This window comes from Danio rerio, chromosome 8 (genome assembly GCF_052040795.2).
Source record: "Danio rerio strain M-AB ecotype USA chromosome 8, GRCz13ab, whole genome shotgun sequence".
Classification (NCBI taxonomy): domain Eukaryota; kingdom Metazoa; phylum Chordata; class Actinopteri; order Cypriniformes; family Danionidae; genus Danio; species Danio rerio.
In genome coordinates, this window is record NC_141028.1 from 7,349,119 (window position 1) to 7,367,500 (window position 18,382).

The 18,382-nt window shown below is 32.6% G+C and overlaps 1 protein-coding gene across 4 annotated transcripts in view; it reads right to left on the reverse strand.

Moving 5' to 3' along the window:
* The window catches only part of LOC100333709 (leucine-rich repeat transmembrane neuronal protein 4), a 464,907-nt gene that overhangs the window by 35,295 nt on the left and 411,230 nt on the right, over positions 1 to 18,382 (reverse strand). The gene's annotated exons all lie outside the window — the stretch shown is intronic.

An 18,382-nucleotide genomic window follows, 5' to 3' on the forward strand; every position in this document is an offset into this window, starting at 1 on the left:
TAAAATGATATAACTAAAGAAATCTCCGCCGTGCTGAGTGAGCGCGCTTCTATTCTGTTAACCTGAACAGCGCATCATCGATGACGTAAGCGTGCTCAGGCTCGGATGCAATGTTGAGTGCGTGCCGTCGGGGGAGTTGGGAGAGGCATCAGTATGGTTCAAGGCAACTGTACACAGTGCGAGTATGCCCTTATTTATAGACGTTTCCTAAAAAGTTGTAGAATGAGTATACCAAAAGTTGAAAGAAAACAAAACAAGCCCCCAAAACACAACCCAGTAACAAAACAAATAAAACCAGCAAAACAAATCAACACCCCCCCCCCCAAAAAAAAACTAACAAAACAAAATTCAAAGACAAAATAAAACTTACAAATAAAACTAAATCCAACAAAAACCTAAAAAAACTAAAACCTCGAAAACAAAACCCAAGAAAAATAAAAACCTAAGAAAAACACAAAAACCTCAAAAACAAATCAAATACCCCCCCCCCCCAAAAAAATCCAAGCAAAAACAAAACAATAATGAATAAAAAACAAACAAAAACATAAAACAAACAACATAAAAACGAGACAAAAGTAATGTCTGAAATCAGGCATTTGATCATAGAAAAAACTAAAACAATCCCCAAAAACAAAAAAACAAACCCCCCAAACAAAACCAAACACAAAGATAAAACACAAAACTAACTAAAAATAATAATAATTATAATAATAAAACATGAAAAAAAAATCCAAGAACAATAAAAAACAAACAAAAACCTCAAAAACAAATCAAATACCAAAACAAAACCCAAGCAAAAATATACAAAAAGCCCCCCCAAAAAACAAAAATATATAAAATACAAAACAAAAAAACAAGACAGAAGAAATGTCTGAAATTAGATATTTGATCATTGAAAAAACAATCCAAAAACAAAACAAACCCCAAAACAAAATCAAACCTAAAAGCAAAACAAAATCAACAAATACCTCAAAAACAAACACCCTCAAAAACCAAAACAAAACACAGAGGCAAAACACAAACGAACTAAACCAGAAAACAAAACAAAAGTAGTATGTCTGAAATCAGACATCTGATTTACTGAACAAAGAAGAAGAAAAAGAAAAGATTTCTTGAGGAAAAACACCACAGCATTGCTTAGAGAATGTTCTGACAGGCTTTGTTTGGGAAAAAGTTAATATACTGAAATTACTGTCTAAAATGTAACTCACTAAATATTAGCTTCTTATTTATTGTATTTTTACATTTGCATTAACCCAAAAATGTGAATGTTCAGGAAAATGTTAGTCTTGCTTATGTGATATTAGTAAACAAACAAACAAACAAACAAACAAACAAACAAACAAACATATAAAAAAATAAAATAAATAAATAAATAAATAAATAAATAAATAAATAAATAAATAAATAAATAAATAAATAAACTTTATTAAAAATAATATATCTAAAGATAGATTCTTTCTCCTTCGACTTAGTCTCTAATTCAGAGGTCACCACAGCGGAATGAACCAACAACTATTCTGGCAAATGTTTTACACAGCGGATTCCCTTCTAGCCGGGGCGGCACAGTGGCGCAGTGGGTGGCACAATTGCCTCACAGCAAGAAGGTCGATGGTTCGAGCCTCGGCTGGGTCAGTTGGTGTTTCAGTGTGAAGTTTGAATGTTCTCCCCGTGTTCGCGTGGGTTTTCTCCGGGTGCTCTGGTTTCCCCCACAAGTCCAAAGACATGGGGTATAGGTGAATTGGGTTAGCTTAATTGTCCGTAGTGTATGTGTGTGAATGAGCGTGTATGGATGTTTCCAAGTGATACAGGGCATCCACTGCGTAAACCAAATGCTGGATACGTTGGTGGTTCATTCTGCTGCGGCGAACCCAGGTTAATAAAGAGACTAAGCTGAAAAGAAAATGAATGGATGAATGAATGAATGAATTAATGCCCTTCTAGCCGAAACCCATCACTGGGAAACACCCATACACATTCATTCACACACACACTCAAAAACTATGGTCAATTTAGCTTATGGACTGTCTCTGGTCTTTGGACTGTGGTGGAAACTGGAGCACCCGGAGGAAACCCAACTGCCAACCCAAATGCCAACTGATCCAACCGGGACTCGAACCAGCGACCTTCTTGCTGTGAGGTGAAAGTTCTAACCACTGAGCCAATGTGTTCACACAATACATATACATATACATATTCATACAGTACTCGGTTATATACGATGAGACAACTAACACCTCACACTCCTATTAGAGTGCTGGAGAACTGGAGCGCTGCAAACTCGATTCATTTCTGCCTTTTTAACTTGTCCTTTATTACCCGTGTCTTTTTCCTTTAGTGTTTCTCCTAATCACTTTGGCTTATTTTAACCGTCTCCGTTTCTGTCGTGAAATGTGACCTCTAAGCCCGAGCCGAGGAAAACCATCTGAAGCAGCAGTTTGATAAGCAATCTAAAGCTAATAGCTCAGAAAATGGAATTAATTGTGTTGCACAACAACATTAAAGTGTTGATGGCCTGTGGTCTCCAATGCATGAAAAGGTACACAAGTGTTTGCTTTCCCACTGCTGACATACTGTAAAAATCATGCTTACTTAGTATATGTAATTAGTATTAATAAAAATAGCAACAACAACAACAATAATAATAAAACTACTACTACTACTACTACTGAAATAAATACAAATAAATGTACATATATAAACAAACAAAAATAAACAGAAAAATATTAATAAACAAAATTAAATAATTATAATCGAATCATTTAAAAACGCACACAAGTGTTTGCTTTCCCACGGCTGACATGATATAAAAATCATGCTTACTTAGAATATTTATTTAGTAATAATAAAAGCACTTATAATAATAATGATATTAATATTAATAATAATATTAATACTACTACTACTACTACTACTATTACTACTAATAATAATACTAATTAATAACATGAAATAAGTATAAATACATATAAACATATACAAAAACTAAACAAAATAAATCAATTAAAAACAATAAATAAATGTAAAAATAAACATACATAATTATAATCAAATCATATAAAAATGTACACAAGTGTTTGCTTATCCACGGTTGACCTACTGCAAATCATGCTTAATATATTTAATAATAATAATAATAATAATAATAATAATAATTATTATTATTATTATTATTATTATTATTATTATTAATAATAATAATAATAATAAAATAATAATAATAATAATAATAACAATAATAATAATAATAATAAATAAATAAATAAATAAATAAATAAATAAATAAATAAATATAAACATAAACATAAACATAAACATATTCATAAAATAAACATATAATGAATAATTAAAAAAATAAACAAATACATATTTATAAAAACAATAAATAAATATAAACATTTATATGATTTGATTATAATTATGTATATGTACACAAGTGTTTGTTTTTCTTTTTTTTGCTGACATACTCTAAAAAACATGCTTAGTATATTTAATTAGTATTAATAAAAATAGTAATATTTTTATAATAATAATAATAATAATAATTTCAAAATATAAATATAATAAACAAATATAAATATAAATAAATATAAACATAAACATACATATACATATTATATATATATATATATATATATATATATATATATATATATATATATATATATATATATATATATATATATATATATATATATATATACACATATACATACATACATTAAAAATATATATATATAATAAACTTAATAAACAAATAAAAACTATATAAAAATATGAATATAATTAAACATTAATAAATATTTATAATCAAAACATCTAAAAATCACTCTGAATTGTTTTAGAAAACATTTTTAAATACATACTATTCAAAATACAGTAAATTAAGTCAAAAGTACAATAAAATAAAATTCCAAAAAAATAAAAAAATAAAAAACAAAAAATAAAAAAATAAAAATAAACAATATTGTGAAATTTCCTATTTGAATATTTTGTGATGCAAAGTTGAATTTTCATCATAATTTAATAAAAGTTAGTTAAAGTAATAAATAATTCTTTTGAACATCTGAATTACAGTTTCACAGTTTCCATAATTATTAAGCAGCACAGACAACAGTTCAAGTTTCAGCATATCAATAAGAAATATTAGTAACACTTTGGTAACACTTTTACTTTAGGAATAAATATAAACCAATAGCCTATTATTAAGATATTTGCTGTTTATAAATACTTACAAAGTATATATTCTGCATGATCTTAATTTAAATACTTACAGTAAACATAACTATATCTTACAATCTATTCATAAGAAGGAAACTATCTAAAGCTAATAGCTTCCATCTTTTTCTTTATTTTTAAGTAGATCTTTAGGATTTTGAACTAATCGAGAACAACTAGATCATACCCGTGCCATTATAAAATGTTGTGTCTTTGTAAACCACACTCACAATGAAAATGCATCTCTAAAAGCAGTTTTTGTGTCTGTTTGCTTCATTTTCCTCTGACATCCGCCTTAGTTTGCTCCTTCTATTAATCAGGCAGATGGCTCAATATCTCTGAGTGGCTTCTTGTTATTTTCTAAGTAGATAAAAAGAAATATATTCCAATATATGAGAAATCCCTGAAGACCTCAGAGAAATGAAAAACGTTTTTCTTTGTTCTAGCGACATGCATCGCTGTACCTGCAGATCTTGTTATAAAGTTTATTAGCCAAGATGTTTTCTTGTTTTTCTTACCTCTAAGTAGATTTTTTTTGTTGTTGATCTCTAATGCATTAGTCCTGATATGATATGAAGCGAGAGCTGAAGTATATTTCATATGCTTTGTTTGACTTTCATGTCTCTGAGACTCTGGATTTGTCAATATCTATCACATTATGTAGTGTATGAGTTTTGGATATAAAATAAAATAAAATGTAAAAAAAAAAAAAAAAAAAATAAAATGAATAAATAAATAAATATTTTTAAATGAATACACAAAAATAATAAAAATTAATAAAAATAAAAACAAAAACATTATTAAATATAAAAATCAACGAATAAAAATATAATCAAATCATATAAAAATGTACACCAGTGTTTGCTTTCTCACGGCTGAGGTACTCCAAAAATCATGCTTTGTATATTTAATAATAATAATAATAATAATAATAATAATAATAATAATAATAATAATAATTTTTTATCAGATAGTTCTTTCAGGTTTTTTTCCTTTTCTGAAATTGCATTTATTTCATTCATTTTGCTTGTTGTGGTTTTATGCAAATAATTTTATTACAATATTTTTTGTTCAGTAAGTAAACATATGCCATTTATACAGTGCTGAACCCCAAAAACTATCCCTCAATTATTAACTATTATTAATAACTATTTACTACTAAACATTGCCACCTAACTTTGCCCATTATATGCCATGGATATGCATGCTTACTTACAATATGCAGTTTATTAACATTCATTTTCATTCGGCTTAGTCTATTTATACATCAGGGGTCTCCACAGCGCAATGAACCACCAACATATCCAACATATGTTTTACGCAGCAGATGCCCTTCCAGCTGCAACCCAGTACTGGGTTAAATAAATAAATAAATAAATAAATAAATAAATACAAATATAAATAAATAAAGTACCACATTGTAAAAATAAATAAACAAATAAATAAATAAATAAATAAATAAATAAATAAATAAAAAATTAAACATTATAAATGAAAAATTTTAACTTTATAAATAATTAAACATTATAAATAAATAAATAAAAAAGTGCACAGTAAAAAATAATAAATAAATAGACAAATAAAGTAACACACAATGAATACATAACTAGTATACACTATAAACAAATAAATAAATAAATAAATAAATAAATAAATATTTTTTTTATTTAAAATCAGAAAAGTTATAGTTTACAAAAAAAGGTTTTACTGAAACTGAGGCGTCTGTTCACTTCATCCACAGCTCCATACACAGCCTAGCTCAGATACTAGACTAAGAGTAGTAGTAGTAGTATTAATAATACTATAGTAACAGTAGTAACAAGTAGCAGCAGCAGTAGTAGTAGTAGTAGTAGTAGTAGTAGAAGTAGGACTGCTGGCTGGTAGTAAGTGACAGATTGACTGTTTGAATGAGTTGCTGACCATTAAACATGAACAGCAATGGATCCCTTGTTGCTAGGCAATAACATGAGATAATGAGCAGATAAATAACTTATAATAGCTGAAATGTAAAGCAGGCACTGCTGGGGGGCTTATTAATATGATGAATATATATACAGTACAGCAGGTCTTCAAGTTCACTCATCATTACAGAAACAGCAATCGATTGGAAAGCACTGAATGATGAAACTCAATATCTGTAAAGATCTGCACAAGAAATCACTCTTCATCATTACACAAAACACATGCATTTTCTCTCTCTCCATTTAATCATTTAGTTATAGCATATTGGTCATATATATATGTATATACCGTGTACGGACGTTACGGTGGCACAGTGGGTAGCACGATTGCCGTACAACAAGAAGGTCGCTGGTTCGAGCCTCGGCATGTTCTCCCCGTGTTCGCGTAGGTTTCCTCCGGGTTCTCCGGTTTTCCCCATAGTCCAAAGCCCTGCGGTACAGGTAAATTGGGTAAGCTCCGTAGAGTATGAATGTGTATGGGTGTTTCCCAGTGATGGGTTGCATCTGGTAGGGCATCCGCTGCATAAAACATATGCTGGATAAGTTGGCGGTTCATTCCACTGTGGCGAACACAGATTAAAGTATTAAGCTGAAAAGAAAATGAATGAATGAAGTTGAAGTTAAAATGATTAGCTCTCCTGCAAAAATGTCAGTCTTTTAAAAATATTTACAAAGTGCTGTTTAGCATTTAGATTATTTCAAAACATTTTAAACATTATAACTAATTTACAGTTTAGCACATGTTGGCTTTGCTGTGATGACAGTATATTATATTTTACTAAGTTACTATTTTAAAAGTGAAATTAAAAGTCTTAATTAGGTTATTAAAAGCATTTAAAAAAATAATGTTATTGTATTTTTAATATTATTAGCCCCTTAAAATATTATTTATTATTATTGTTGTCATTATTATTATTATTATTATTATTATTATTATTATTATTATTAATATTATTATTATTATTGTTATAATTGTTGTTGTTGTTGTTGTTGTTATTATTATTATTATTATTATTATTGTTAAAATTGATGTTACTATTGTGGTTATTGTTATTATTATTATTATTATTGTTATAATTGTTGTTGTTATTATTATTATTATTATTATTGTTTGCATTATTATGATTATTATTATTAATAATATTATTATTGTTGTTGTTGTTATCATCATCATCATTATTATTATTATTATCATAAACAATTTTATTGTTATTACTAATACTATTATTATTATTATTATTATTATTATTATTATTAAACACATTAAATATTAAAAAGTGTTTTAAATGCTTTTATTTCAAACAAACAAACAAACAAACAAACAAACAAACAAACAAACAAATAAATAGATAAATAAATAAATAAAATACTTTCTCTAGATGAAAATAGGGGTTTTGCTTTCAAAATTTTAAATGCCTAAATCTAAGTACTTGCTCTGCCATAATAATCCAAGTAGCAGCAGCAGCAGCAGTGTAGAAGATCTATGCAGTCAAGACCAAACACATCACCACTGCAATATACATATTTATCACCACAGTAAATCCTCTCCCAGACTTGTCATGACAGAACTGATTGATTTGAATTTCCCTGTGGTATTGAATATCAATATTTCTTATGGTCTTGTATCGAATTGAGAAATTCCAGTATCATGACAACACTAGCAATAAAAGCCGAGCTGAGCTCTCCATGTGTTTCCACCAACAACAGCAGTTTCCTCAGAACGAGGCGTCCCGGGTGAACGTCACATCAAACACAACTGAAAGCACCTTTGACTGGGCTGAAATGCTGAAGTGCGGATGCATATAAAGCTTTCTGATTGCGGGGAAAAACTGGCATAAGGAGACGCAGGGGGAAAACATTGGTTCTCCCCAAAACTCAATGAAGAGCTCCAGGGTAAATGGAGATTTCACTCTGACGCTGTTTATTTGCTCTCAAACTGCGGATTCAGCATCTGTGTGGACATTTCTCAAGGCCTCTGATGCTGCATTTATGAGCAATAATAACAGCACGCAGAACATGCACGGATAATGTCTGGTTAGATTGAATTATAGACTGAAATACAGGCCTTTGAGTATCATACCATGCATGAAATACTTTTAAAATGGTCGGCTGTATTAAACAGTGCATATATTTCAACCTAAACCAATCTATTAAATGTAAAGCACCGCACTCTGCTAGACAGGTTTGGTAAAGTGACCAAATGTCTTCAAATGACAAATAGCTAACAAAGAAGGTCTGCTCTCAGTGATTTATTAATTGAACAACAGGAGAAAAGTAATACAACAGGATTTATCAGAATGATCCTCAACTCTTCTTGATTATGTGTTAGTTTCAGTCATGTCAGGTGTTCTCAATCAGTTGAGTCACAGATCTCAGTTAATCTCAGTAGGTTCAAGTCAAGTCAAAATGTTATGCGTCAAGAAGAGTGAAAAGGGGAACAAATAATTAAAGAAGAGTGAAAAGGAAACAAACAATTAGAAAATATAATAATAATAATAATAATAATAATAATAATAATAATAATAATAATAATAATAATAATAATAATAATAAATTAAAGTAAAAAAATAACAATACATTAAAGTAAATTAAATAATAATAATACTATTTAATAATAATAATAATAATACTATTTAATAATAATAATAATAATAATAATAATAATAATAATAATAATAATAATAATAATAATAATAATAATAATAAAATCAACAAAAACCTATACAATTATAAATTAAATAAAAATGTAAATAATAAAAAACTACATTAAATTAACACAATAATAAATACCAAATAAAATAAACACAAATAAATTAAATAATTGAATAAATCAAACATAATAAAATAAATAAAATCAATAAATAAAAACAAATAAAATAAAGATAAAAACAAAAAAATAAAGAATTCAAAGTAAATAATAAAAAAATTAATAACTAATAAATAAATAAAACAAGAAAACCAACACTGTAAAAAATATATGATCAATTAGTCCTGACAGCATATAATTTCAATATTTTAACTTATTAAATTAAACTAAGTTAATTATGTTAACTTAATTTTATAAGTTATGCAAGCGGTTTTAAGTCAGCTTAACATAAGTTCAATGGACTTAAAGGGTCAATTTGATTCAACTTAAATTTAAGGCAACAAGGATTTTCCTACAGTGAATGAATGCTTCTGTATTATCTGCTTGCCAAGTGTGACGTCACGCAAAGCATCTTCTGGATCCAAGCACTCAAATAAACTGTATTGGGAGGTGTGCTGATGAGGTGAACACTGAGGCCCCGTTTACACTAATGCGTTTTTGTTTTAAAACGCATCTCTGGTTACGGCATTCGCCCACACAACGCTGGAGTTCTCGAGTGCCGAAAACGGAGCGTTTTGAATACGCTGGATTAGCCGTTTTCATTCTGAAATTCTGCTGCTCCGTCTCAGTGTGGATGAGGAAAAACTGAGATATTTGAAAACGGAGGCGGGGCTGCTGAGATTCGCTAGCTGATTGGGGCTTTTGTGTCATTGCGTATCCTTCCCTTATTTGTCAAGCCCCTATCACATGACTATAACACATGGCTTTAATGCTACCAGAAGACAGCAGACCAGCCTTCACTGTAAACAACAACATGGACACAGAAATGGGAGCGTTGTTTGCACTATTGTCTGTTTTAGGCGCCATTGTGCAGTTTTTCATTTGTTATGTTTAGTAACAACTCAACCTTGTCGTCTGTCCACAAAAATACCTCTCTAGCTTTCTTTGCCATCGCGTTTATTGTTTAACCGGCGTTTGTTGGCTAACAATAACCAAATGCAGAGCGTGACACATGCTTTCTGTTTATACTAGAACGTACATGCCCAGAGTGCGCAAATGGTCGCGTGATACACGTTTTTGGTGGTGTAGTGTAGACAGAGATATGTTCAGAAATGCTAGGTGAAACGCTAGTGTGGACGCTGATCGTTTTTGATCTAAAACGCCGTTTTAAAACTAAAACGCACTGGTGTAAACGGGGCCTGAGAAAACCTGACTGCTCCTGCGTGACATTGGGATACAGGTGATACAAGGTTATTTTTATCAAAGAACTGCAAATAAGTAGATAATAGATATTATAACAATTTATCAATAAACACACACCTTGTTCTCTCGCTGCCCACGGCTGTGGTTTGCTGATCAAACGAAAAACAAAAGACGGGGAGGAGCCGAATTCTGCTGTCGTTTTCTTATCAAATTTAAAGGTGACTAAGGCGATAATTTAGCGTACAGTTTATGAGCTAATCGCAAAAGTTTTAGGGGGGCTGAGTAGAAATACAGGGAGGCTACAGCCCCCTAAAATAGGCCTAGGAACGCTCATGTTCTAAAGAATCATGGGACTTGTAGTAAATTCAGATTTCCATCACAGACACAATTCCATTTTAAAATACACAGCAAAAGGAAACGTGTATCCTAAACTATACTAATATTTCAAGCCATTACCGATGTTGCAATATTTTTCATAGCGTAAACGCAGACATATAGTGCCATCTTAAAAACAAAATAAATTCAATTACTCTACATTTCCATCCAATAATGTATAAGGAGACTTAAATAATACACCATTCCACAAAAAATGTAGAAAATCTAATTAAAAAGATAACTCCAGTTAAATGAGTTTAATCCTCTATCCAGCTTAAACGTGGGGTATTTCCCTAATTGAGCGTTCGGCTGATTTAATGTGGCGCTCTGCTGAAATATGAGGCTGGTGTCAAAGGAAACAGCGAGTTAGGTCAGGATTTGGTGACACTGCTGAGCTGTAAATGGGATGAACGGCATTACAGAGAGATAAACCTGCCCATCTGATGGATTAAAGCACTTTGACATTTCCATCAAATAGTGAATTAAAGAAGCAGCCGTGTCAGCAATAATGCAGCAGCACGTGTGGCACCACTGTTTACATCCTTAAGCGTGTTTTCAAGAGTTTGACTAAATGACATTCTTATTGAACTGAACTGAATCATCATGAAACGGGTACATTTTGAGGTGATTGAGTGTTTCAATTACTTGTCCTAAACTTTGGAACATATAACACAGATATAGTGGGGAATTGTCTAATATGAAGTGGTAAAGTCTGCTTTACCCATTAACTACTGTTTCCAATTTTCGAAGATACTATTAAATAAAACAAAAATTGTGTGACTTTGTTTATATCTTAATAAAATGACAAAATGTATATTTTATTATAATACATAAATATGTTTTAGAACACCTGTTTTAGCCTAAAATTGACAGAAAAAAAATCAAGGCAAAATATCGGAATAAACACTAAAGTAACACTACCTACTACCTACTATGCCACTGCGTCGCAGTCGCAGTTAATTAATTAATTAATTAATTAATAATAATATTGTCAATCATTGTTAGAAAATTAAATAATAATAATAATAATAATAATAATAATAATAATAATAATAATAATAAATTAAAGTAAATTAGTAATAATAATAATAGTAATAAGTATATGATTATTATTAATAGTAATAATAATAATGTCAACGATCATTGGAAAAAAATAAATAATAATCAAATATCAAAATAAATACATAAAGAAAAAACAAATAAATAAATGTATAAATTAAACAAAATACAAATATAATTAATAAATAAAAATAAATAAATAATGATTAAATCATAACAATATTAAAAACAAATAAAAATAAATAAACACAAATAAATAAAATAGGTTTTCGAAATTAAACATAATAAAATCAATAAATAAAAACAAATAAAAAAACAAGAATTTAAAGTAAATAATAAAAAAATAATAACAAATAAAAAAAACTGTGAACCAACACTGTAAAAAATTTATTTAGATCAATTATTCCTGACAGCATATGTTTTTAGGTTATTCTCACTTGTTAAACTAAGTTAATTATGTTCTAACTATTTTTTTTTAAGTTATGCAAGCTGTTTAAGTCCAAACTTTGGAACATATAACACAGATATAGTGGGGAATTGTCTAATATGAAGTGGTAAAGTCTGCTTACTATAAACTATTGTTTCCAATTTTCGAAGATACTGTTAAATAAAACAAAAATTGTGTGACTTTATGTTTATAAATAATATCTTTATAAAATGACAAATGCATATTTTATTATAATACATAAACGTGTTTTGGAACACCTGTTTAAGCCTAAAATTGACAGAAAAAAATAAAATAAAAATCAAGGCAAAATATCTGAATATCTCCTTTGTCCTCCAAATGTACAATGTTCAATCTTAGTTCCATCAGACCACAGAACATGTCTCCAAAAATTAGTCTTATTTCCAGTGTAATTTAGCAAATTGTAATCTGGCTTTTTTTGTTGATTCTGGTTTGTTGATATTCCCATGTTGTCACAAAAGGAAGCAGTGTGTTTGAGGTTTTCCTTAAATACTATTTTACAGTTGTGCCTCCAGTTAACTTGAATGTTGTCAATTAGCCAGTCAGAAACTTCCAAAACCTTGACACCATCATCTGGGGCCTCATGTATCAACGCTGCGTACGCACAAAAACTTTGCGTACGCCAGGTTTCACTCTCAGAATCGCTCACGTTTGGATTTACTAACAATGAACTGAACGTGGGAATGTCCGCAGCTCCACGCCAGCTTTATGGCTGGCGTACGCACATTTTGTCTGTTTTATTTCCATTGGCGACTCCTAGAGGCAGTTGTGTTAAATTGCTCTCTACAAAGTGTCTGAGCCTTGCAATGGCAGCTGAATGAGACGGATTCATCTAGCAGGTATATAAGGTTTCCATACCATACAGTTGACCAGCCAAACATTAAAGCGCAATTTGCAGCGGTCGTTTTCCCAATGTAATCTGAGCTATCTACTGCACGCACATTGCTATAAAGACACTATCTGAAGATGAATTTGCATGCGTGAATCAGAAACATTTCCATTCAATAAATGTGCAAATAAAATATGATGCACAAACTTATTAAGGATTCATTCTTGTCTTTCTCATGATAAATAGAAGGCAAAATCTGATATGTAGCGCGGGAAAAAAGAAGAATGACTTCATCAGACGCTGCATCCGAACCGAGTTCATGCTCGAACCTGTCAAAACATGTTGACATGCGTTTTACGAGCTGCGCCACTGAGACTGTTAAGGGTACTGCAACATTTTTCTATAAATCACACTATTTCTGTTTTAATTCACTCAGTGCGATGTTCAGACCCAACTGTGTTAACCGCATCAGCTAAACTCTCCCACTCTATTTTTTTTCTTTTGTTGTTAATTCCGGAGAACAAACTTGCAAATAACACCGCTTTTCTCCAGTCTACCTTTGAAAGCAGCACCTCCATTTCACATTCTGTTCAAAGTTTCTCTTCTTGCTTGCTTTTGCCGTTGCTTTTTTGTTGGGTTTTGCCATTAGCATAGTCATTAGCATATTAATACGGGGGAGGAGGCAGGGAGGGGTTTTGTGCTCGTGCATGTTGCGCTCAGTTTCACGTTCATTCAGATGTACAAAAGAATATGCGTGAGATTCGGCGTACGCAGTGTTTCATACATCTGAATTTTTTTCTGCGTACGCACATTTACAGCTTTGTGCGTGCGCAATGTTTTAGTAGGATTTCCACGCAAGTCTTCGTACATGAGGCCCCTGAGCTTTTTCAGAGGCGTAATAATCTTATTGTATATAAACTTGACTTTTAAGAAAAGTTATAACAATTTCTCCAAAAATATCTCTCTCATTGCTTTGCTATTAAGCAGAACAGAAACAAATTTGATAATCTTAATTTACTGAAAAGAGAAAAAGTTGTCACATTAGCATCTGACTTTTTTTTTTGATGGTTATGTGCCGTTTTATACAGTGAATGTAAAATTTTGGTTTCAACTGTACCACTAACATGATAACAATAATTCTGCAGCCCCAGATAGTCAATAAAATTGCCCAGCGCAAATTGATAGATATTGAAATATTAATACTTTTAAGAGTCCGATTTCAAATCCTGATTTGACAGCATCAGAACACGAGTCTGGCATGAAAGAGTTACCTGATAATGCGTGTTGGTGGGAAAACAAGGCGCGCTCAACTACAACATTATTATCCCTGCAAAATTGGTTTGGAGATTTATCGATTTGCTTCACAAGGGCCCTTCAAAGATAAAAGCGACATGACGGACAGCTCCTCGGACTCCTGAATGCAGAGTGTTATTCATTGGCCTTGTGGAGCAGGCTTGGTTATTCTTCCTCATACCCTCTAATTGAAATGCAGAGCTTGCTTGGAGCTTTAGTGCTGGAGGTTCCGAACGGAATAAAAAAAAACCCCAAAAAACAACAGCATCAAAATAAATGGTACGACGTCAGCGAGAGGAGAGTAATCGGTCAAGCACAGTGTGTCGAAGCCTTAAATAAGCCTTCTGTGTGATTGAACACAAGTGTATAGTGGAGGTCAGTGACTCATGTAGCGTGTGTTGTGTGGAAGACAAGCAGGTAATGGGAGCCAGAATTAAACATAGGCTATCATTTAATACTCGGGTGACTTTATTTGTCATCTCCAGTAGGCAAAAATGTTATCAGGAAAATGTAGTCATAATACTGTGAGACATGAGGTTTAGAAAGGGCTTTATATTATTATTAGTATATTATTATCATTATTATATATCCATGTATATTCATTTATTCATTTTCCTTCGGCTTAGTCTCTTTTCATTTCAGTGGTCACCACGGTGGAATGAACCGCCAACTATTCGGACATATGTTTTTTTGCAGTGCATGCCCTTGCAGTCAATAGCCCCTTTCACACATACAGACCTTTCCGGAAAATTGCCAGCAATTTTCCGGAAAGGTTGTATGTGTGAACAGGCCCTTTTTGAAAATACCGGTAAATTCGTTCTGGCTATTTTCCGGAAAGAGAAGTTGTAACATTACCGGCAATTTGCCGGAATGCTGCGCTGTGTGAATGCAGAATTAAGATAGCCATAATAAGCGCGTGCACGTCTAGAACGTGCTGACGTGAGACGTCTGCTTTAGCCAATCACAACAGTCAGACGCATTTACGTCCGCGCGGTTTGTGAGAATAAAAGCCTTTGAATATTTTTCCAGACACATTTAGATGCTAGAAGTTAGTCAGATCACGTTTATATGTTCTTCTTAATGCCAATTGTGTAAATAATCATCGATGAGATGCTTATGATAAGCCGTTGTTTGTTTACCTTCAAGCTTTGCGTGTGCCCATGAAACAGCCTGTGAGCGCCTGCACACGCACATATTATGAACATCTCGACATGCGAAAGTGATCCTGCGATAGTTGTTTACAATATTGATCATTCACAGAGTTTGTAATTTAGTCAAATGTTTACAAATACAAGCGCAGCCGTTTAAAGCTCATTTGTGGTAAATGATGTCAGAATTTACCGGTATTTTGGAATGGATGTGTGAATGCTCTTTTCCAGAAAATTTCTGTAATGTCCTCGCCTGTGTGAACAGCGCTTTTTTGAATATACCGGTAAAGTCGTTCCGGAAATTTTCCAGATATTTACTGGTATCACTGTGTGAAAGGGGCTAATGATAATCTGCTGAAATCAAGGTCCCAATGTACAATTTGATATTGTGAATTACAATAAATAAATCTTTTTATTTAAATCTTTAATTTGTAGATAATTCTTACAGTTTATACAGTAGAGCAGTGGTTCACAAACTGTAATTCGTTTACCACTAGTGGTACGCGGGTTTCCGTGGTACACGGAGGAATACTGAATAATGAATGAAAAAAAATTACACACTTTTAACTTTTTGACTCGAATGATTACACTGATGTGATCAGCACCGGCTGTTCCCTAAAGCACACGATCACATTGGTGTGCTTAGAATGTTTACTTTAGTTCATCACGTTATCAGATGTTAAAAATCAACCTGCTTTGGTGCAGAGAGAGAGAAAGAGAAAGAGTCGCGGGGCTGCGATGCTTGCAGAGCAGATACACACTAAAAACGGGTGCTGTAGTGTTGGCATTTCGGTTACTGCATGCTGCATCATTGGTAAAATAATTATCACAAATGTGTTAAAAAGGTGTGTTTGTAGTTGTGTAAAATAATGTGTGTTTTTGATATACAGTTGAAGTCATAATTATTAGCCCCCTAAATTATTAGCCCCCCTGTTTATTTTTTTCCCCAATTTTTGTTTAACAGAAGGAAGTTTATTTGAACACATTTCTAAACATGATAGTTTTAATAACTCATTTCTAATGGCTGATTTATTTTATCTTTGCCATGATGACAGTAAATAATATTTGACTAGATGTTTTTCAAGACACTTCTATACAGCTTAAAGAGACATTTAAAGGCTTAACTGGGTTAATTAGGTTAACTAGGCAGGTTAGGGTAATTAGGCAAGTTATTGTATATTGAGGGTTTTTCCCCCCCCCAAAAAAAATGCTTAAAGGGGCTAATAATTTTGACCTTAAAATGGTTTTAAAAAAATTAACATCTGCTTTTCTTCTAGCCGAAATAAAACAAATAAGACTTTCTCCAGAAAAAAAAAAAAAAATTATCAGACATACTTTGAAAATTCCTTTGCTCTGTTAAACATTTGGGAAATATTTAAAAAAAATTCAATGGGGAGCTAATAATTCTTCAACTGTATAAAGTCATTTTTTTGTAAAGCAGTGTGACCTTTGATTAACTTGTTACCTCAGATTTAGGCTAATTTATCTGGATGCGATTCAAATGTTGCAAAACACAAAACATAGACTTAAACAACGTTGCCTTGCGTGAAGCTCGGTGCTAGAATATAGCCTAATTAAAGTTAGGGTGTTTTCACACCTGTGAATCGATTCAGTTGTTCCGAAACAGAGATTACAAATGTTACATTGTTGCTCTTTGCTCTTGGAGCGGTTCGCTTTCACACTGCAAAGTTTCTAATCGGACCAAAAGAGCTAAAACAAGTCACGTGCGAGTAAACTCTCCTTACACTGGTCAGAGTGTCAGGGTTTATTTTGCAGCATCCCGCTCAGCTGTCAGGAGAGGTGTTGGTTTGGTGGTGATTGACAGGGTGCGCGCGCGCGACGTGTCTGAAGAGAGATGCTGTGGGGAGGGGTGAGAAGGGTGCGCGACGATGCCTATTTGAGGACCGGGAGGGAGACGCGAGATTACAGGAGATCATCACTCGCTTGCGGGCATCCGGAGACTAGCAAAACTTCCTGCCCTACTCATAATTCTCTCTTCATATAGCCGTAAGCCTATTACATATCCATAAAACACTGTGATGTAACCGCGCTCGGATCGGATCGCTTTCTCACTGCAATCGAACCGCTCCAGGGTTCGTTTCAATCGAGCCGAGACCACCTCACTCAGGCGGTCTCGGAGCGATTACTTTGGCGTGGAACAGAGCGCGATTGCCCTGTTCACATATGCCAAATGAACTGCGCCAACTGGGCAAACGAGTCAGGTTCCGAAACAGAAGTGTGGGTGTGAAAGCACCCTTAGTGTATGTGTGCGATGAACACAAACTCTAAAGAGCTAAACTATGCAGGACACCGGCCTTCAGGACCAAGTTTGGACACCCCTGATCTATACACACACGGCTTTCTGACGATACCTACTGAGTGCATCTAAGACCCCGTTTAGACTGGCAGTTAAATGTGACCCAATTCCGATTTTTTGCTCATACGTGACAGAGATCGGATCTGTTCTATGACCGTATCCGAAACGCATGCATTCGGATATTCAGAGATCGGTTTCAGGCTTCCTTCATATGTGGAAATAAATCAGATATAAATCGGATTTGTGACAATGCGATTGTCATGCAAACAGGCAGATCGGATTTATTGAGGCATTCCGTTTTACATGTTATTAAACTTGCGACAATGTGGTGCTTCTCTGCGGTTTAATGACAAAGAAGAAGGAGCGTGTGAGGAGACGCCAACGTGGTATGAACACAAACTCCATGGTCTACTTAAGATGAGATCCCAAATCACAGAAATTCTGCATGTATGAATGGATAAATCAGGCATGAATTGGTCAAGCAGTTTATTTAAGCATATAATCCCTCACTTCTCTGACTCATGTACTGTAAAGGACACACAGTATTCATTTATTCGTTCATTCATTTTCTTGTCGGCTTAGTCCCTTTATTAATCCAGGGTCACCACAGCGGAATGAACCGCCAACTTATCCAGCAAGTTTTTACGCAGCGGATGCCCTTCCAGCCGCAACCCATCTCTGGGAAACATTCACACACACATTCACAC